Raw genomic sequence first — 5,998 nt, forward strand, 5'->3', positions numbered from 1 at the left:
GGGATAGAATTTGGCAGATGGTCCAGGTGAGGAGCCTTCTCCCTTACTGCCTGAAATTGAAAACGGGATAACATATCTGCTATAATATTAAATTTTCCTGGAATATGCTTTGCTTTAAACCAAGTATTGTGCGACAACGAAACAAGAACTACATGTAAGCGGCGTACTAAACGCATCAAAAGTTTGTCCTTAGTAGATTGTTTATTTATGATATGCACCACTGCCATGTTATCGGACATGAATAGAATTTTCTTATTGCTCATTTTTGAACCCCAAATTTCCAGGGCTAGGACGATTGGGAACAATTCCTTTAATGCAATATTTATATTGGCAAGGCTTTGATCCCATTCACCAACAAACCAATGAGAGCCAAAAACTGCAGTGTAACCCAAAGACCCTGACGCATCCGTATATAATTTGAGGGTGTCTGAGGATTCCCAGGCCTCATGGAACAAAACCCATCTCCCCTTAAAATGCTCTATGAAGTGAAGCCACATAGTTAGATCTGCTCTTGCTTCACAAGAAAGGCGAATAAAGTGACGCGCGCTTTTAATACCTATAGTTAGATCAATCAAGCGCCGTAAAAGGTCCTTCCAGGAACTACGACTAAACAAGCAAAGTTTAAAAGACCTATAAGAGACTGAAGATCTTACAGAGTGACCTTTTTTTTTCCTTATAATATTGCAGAAGCATGTTGCGACATTTATCATTTTTTTCTTGCGGTAAACGACTAACCATCTCCTGAGAGTCAATTTCTGTTCCATAAATAGTCAAAGAGGTAACTGGCCCAAATGTTTTCTCTTTGTTAATAGGGATGTTAATTCTCTCACACAATGAAAAGAAATCGTCTAAATCATGCTTGCATTTGTCGGAATTTGCCGGGCCTATAAAAAAGAAATCATCTAGAATGTGTGACATTCCTGAAGCACCGAGCTTAGACAACATAACCCACTGTAATGCATCACTCAACTTTTCAAATATTTGACATGAGCAGCTAGCTCCCATGGGTAAACAACGTTCAAAATAAAATTGTCCCTTCCATGCAAAACCAAGAAGGTGGTAATCGAGCATTTACTGGCATGATACGAAACGCATCTTTGATGTCTGATTTCGCCATCAGGGACCCTTTACCAAATTTACGAACCAGAGCAACCGCATCATCAATTGAATAATAAAAAACTTCGGCATTTTCTCTTGGAATGTTGGAATTTATAGAGTCATCCTTAGGATATGAAAGATCGTGAATGATCCTAAATTTATTGGGATCAGATTTAGGGACAACACCTAGAGGAGAAGTTTCAAAATGTGAAAACGGAGGATATAAAAACGGCCCTGAAATCCTATTATTGGCTAAACCAGCATTAATATAATCCTCAACAACCTGAGGATGATCGATAGCGTATTTGTGATTGTGAGGGGGGTGAGTTGATGGGGTTGTTGTACATCCTTATCTAAAACCATATTTGATGCCATTAACTAAGTACTGTAACTTGGAAGTGTCATAACCCATTAATTCATTTTGTAAGTTTTCCGGGTTTATTGGTGTTGGTAGGGGCCTCCTCCCGTGGGGTAGATGCATGGGAGACTTTGACTCCAGAGCATTGTACTTTGGGATTGGGGCCATTACAGTTTTGGCATGAATGGGAATATCTACATTGTTTGGAGTTACACTTGAGTCCTCTGTTGTATCCATAGCAAAATTTGTTTGCACGAAAGGGCTGATTTTTTCCCACATAAGGATGAGATTTATTCAATGACCTAGCACCCATGGATGCTGCTTTAAGGCGAAGTTCTGTAACGGGTTTTTCCCAAGGCAAATGTGCCGATTCTCTAATCTTTCTGAAAGATTCATCATAGTTTCTCCAGGCTTGATCAACATGAAGCCTGCTGATTTCTCGGACTGTATAAGCGTATTAAATCAGATTGCATGCCTCTTGGGGAAATTTTTGTAAGTAAATGCAACTAAAAATATGAAAAGCATCTGTCCATTGATTTATTGATTGTGGGGTTTTGCTTGTAGATGCTTGTTGAAGCTCAATTTTGCCTGACTTTATTGTTATAATCGATAAGGGGTCTTCATTTGTGGATGGTGAAAGTAAGCGCATCTCCACATATTCATTATTCCATATTTTTTGCTTGATTTTGGGAGATACCATTGCCCCAAGAGGCAAGAGACACACAATCACTTATTTCAATGGGAACATGCTCATATGACCTGCTTGCTGACTCACCTGCAAAAACTGTGTCTAATAATGATGTAAATGATGAAGCAGCTGCGGATGACTTTTCTGTAGATAGCGGATGTTGGGACGCTGTGTGCGTACCTAAATTCTGTTGTTGTACCAGTATTTGTTTTGCCAGCTCAGCATAGTCAATCGAGACTTGACTTGACACTTGAGTGACAGCAGGCCGAGGTTCAAGACTTGTAGTTTGATGAGTGGCTCCCTGAGCTCCATCAAATGGTTCTCCTGTGCCGTTACTCTGGGGCAGGGTAGGTACAGATGTAGTTGGTTCTACCACTGTGATCCCCGGGGACTGAATCCTCCTCCTTTTCCTCGGTGTTTTTCCAGCTTGTTTAGGAGGCATTGTTCCTGAAACATACCAAAACCGTGTAAAACATGCCAAATTGGAAACCGTACCTTATAATATTTACCTGGTTATATGAATGGCAAATCATTAAAAGAAATACCCAACATTCGCTTTTATATATCTTGTCACCTTACGATATGTGCGAATATATTAGACTTCGATTAAACTAACACTGGGTAGCAATTAAAAACTTTCTCAATACAATCATTAACATTAATACGATAATATATAACCTATTATCTCAATTGATCTATAGGTAAATTCCATTGATATCAACATTCTTAATAAACTTGATAACAAAAACCACTTTTTAAATTCCAAATGCGACTAGTACATATAAAGACTAACCTCTGTACTATCATTTAATATGTGGATAGGTACATAAAAACTCTGAACCAAACTTCCCACTCAATGAGTACATATATACGGCCTACTCTGTACTATTGCTAAACAACGTGGGCGGGTACAGGTATACTTTGTACCCAAACTCCCACACAATAAGTACATATATACGGCCTACTCTGTACTATTGCTAAACAACGTTGGTAGGTAGAGGTATACTTTGTACCTAGACTCCCACACAATAAGTACATATATACGGCTTAATAAACTTTGTACTATTGTTAAACAACGTGGGTAGGCACAGATATACTTTGTGCCCAAACTCCCACACAATAAGTACATATAAGGCCCAAACTCTGTACCATTGTTAAACAACGTGGGTAGGTTCATATATAAACTTTGTACCTCTACTTCCACATGATAAGTACATATGGCCTAGAACTCTGTACCAATCTTAATCAAACAGATAAAATATAGACTCTGTACTATAGTTTCCTACATATTTAGCACCGAAGAATAAACGATATATGGGAAACTTTGATTAATCCGTCACCATGTCCAAATAACTAATCGCTACAGAAGACTGAAACTATTGTCATTATGAGCAACCTGGTCCTTAATAAAGCCATCGAGATTAAATAACAGAACAAATAGGGCAAAATCTGCTTTATAAATTATGTATTCACAGAAGCAAGTTAACCAAACGTGCCTGTGTTATTATGATTATTTGGAGCATATTTAAATGCCTAACCGCAAGTCAGTCATCTACTTGCCTTTAATTAACGACATTGTCTGACAGAGTACCTAACTTTATCTTTACGACCTAAATCTTGTATAGCCTACCATAAGCATAAAATGCACCCCACTGTGCAATACATGTATAATGAGACAAAGTTATAATGGCCTTAATAAGATAGGCGACTGAATCACTGCATTCCTTATACTTCGAAGGAACTTCCGCATGGGCTGGTCGTGCGAGGGGGTGCAGCACAGATGTACGCCATCTGGACCCAGATAGCTCAAGTCATGCCAGAAACCCCTGTGGCGCCAAAAATGAATCCCCGGCAAAGACTGGGTCCTGATCTCCGGCTGCGTATTTGTCTTTACTACGTTGTCATTAAAGCTTTTGCAGGCTGCGAAAGGCAATCGTCGTATCAACTGTCCAATTATCACCATTTTTACACCGACGCCATCCCGCAAATATGCTGCCACAGATATGAGGTTTCCGGCTAACTTTTCACAACAAGTTAAATCACTTATATCATTTTCCCCGACCTGTAGGAAAGTAATATCTGGCGGCGAAATAAAATGAAAAAGTTCCCTTCTAGCATTGAGTCCTTGAGATACATTAAGGTGGCGTAACGAAGACCTCCTTTCCCACGGAAATTCACATTAAAACAGTCATCCAACTTCACATTAATTATTAATACCCTTACTAGAACAATATTCCTCCAATCTACGGATGTAAGAATGTCCAATGATACAAATATTAAGTCCAGAAGCTATACTTATCAAACGCCACACTTGAAAAAAAACAAAAACTCTTTGTACGGCTACTTAAACGATACCCCCGCACTACCAGACTATAAGCCGACTAAAAGAATAATCATTTTCAAATAACGTAACTTACAAAGCACAACTTCTTGGCTTTCTTTAAGTGTCAGCTTCCAAATTCGTCGAAATATAGGTGTTTCAAAATATACTGTGGTCAGCGTGCGGGTATCAAAATACAACTGATCCGCTCAGCTGACCAGGTGTCCCTAGCTCGTTAATTATTGGCTGGAAATTTCGTAGTCCACCGGCGTGAATCCCCAGCATGCTATATCTATTACATAAACCATTACACACATGTAAATAGTAAATACAACGCATTTAATACATAAATTCAATTATAATCATAATTGCTGTTTTCTTTACTCAGAATTTACAGTCAAAGGGGTGGAAAAATATTCAATCATTAAATTCTCGGAAGTCATAAAAAACCTTTACAAATGCCCTGGAGTGAGAGATAGCTCAGATTTTACCATTAAAAGTTAAGCATATCATTTATTCAATTGCAGCAACAGTAGTGCGATACAAGCAAATGTTGTTTCAGTGGCGTTTCGAGTGTGGCCATGTTTGATGCAGCAGCATGGTACAATTTTAAGCTTTGCAGCTTACTAAACTACTAATCGTCGCCTTATTCATCCTAAGATTTCACTTAAAACACCCTTTTAAAGCAGGTCAAGGTCTTTTGGGAAAACAATCAGTAGAGGTACCATAATATCTGAAAATATGAAAATGCAAAATCAATGAATAAAAGAATTTAATAGCTCCATGAGATATACTTGTAAAACCTGGGTTAGGACAATTGTCCATTATAAATATGTATATAAAAACCCCCCAATACAAAAGCAGTTAAAAAAACATTCTCCCCCTAAAACAAGGGCACCGCAAGGTGGAGCATCCCCTCGCAAAAAGCATAATTAGCTTTAAATCAAGGCAGGATTCGACATTGATCCTGATGGAAATTTAGATGTTAACAGTTACGTGTAACAGGTTGATACATTTTTTTAATCATTGTGGGATAATAGAAAGAAAATTGCCACTCACTTAATAGATTTATGGTGGTGGGAATAAATTCTCACATTAAAATTAGCATTCTGCATTTCCACTGCTGGCAAGCTGTATCTGTTGCTGAGAAAAGTGATTTCATACTTGAAGATTGCATGAAGAACCAATTTTCATAAAAAATGAATAATGAGTACATGTTTACGAGGGCTGTTCGGAAATTATTTAGACAATGTGTATATTCATTTTTCTAATGAACGTCTTTCGGTGGAAATTTGCATATACGTTTGACAAATAATAAAAATTAATAAAAGCAAAAAATATTTTACAAATATTTTATTTCGTCTTTTCAGTGGTATATTTATGTGTCAATGGTAGGGGTACCCGGCGCAGTCACGAAATCAGATGTTGAAAATATGTTACACCTACGTTCAAACTCCCGGTGGACTCATAGTAAGAGCGAAAATAATTCAATTTATGTATATAATTTTTCAATTTAATTTTGACTTCATTTTGT

General features: G+C 37.8%; 2 pseudogenes; both read right to left on the minus strand.

Moving 5' to 3' along the window:
- Positions 1-1,514: 1,514 nt before the first annotated feature.
- LOC133202892 (uncharacterized) lies at positions 1,515-2,586 on the minus strand (annotated as a pseudogene).
- A 1,236-nt stretch (positions 2,587-3,822) lies between these two features.
- On the minus strand, positions 3,823-4,749 carry LOC133202893 (uncharacterized; annotated as a pseudogene).
- Between the last annotated feature and the right edge of the window lie 1,249 nt (positions 4,750-5,998).

This window comes from Saccostrea echinata, unplaced genomic scaffold, assembly GCF_033153115.1.
Source record: "Saccostrea echinata isolate AGI-Se365-2 ecotype Australia unplaced genomic scaffold, CSIRO_AGI_Sech_v1 ptg000047l, whole genome shotgun sequence".
Classification (NCBI taxonomy): Eukaryota; Metazoa; Mollusca; class Bivalvia; order Ostreida; family Ostreidae; genus Saccostrea; species Saccostrea echinata.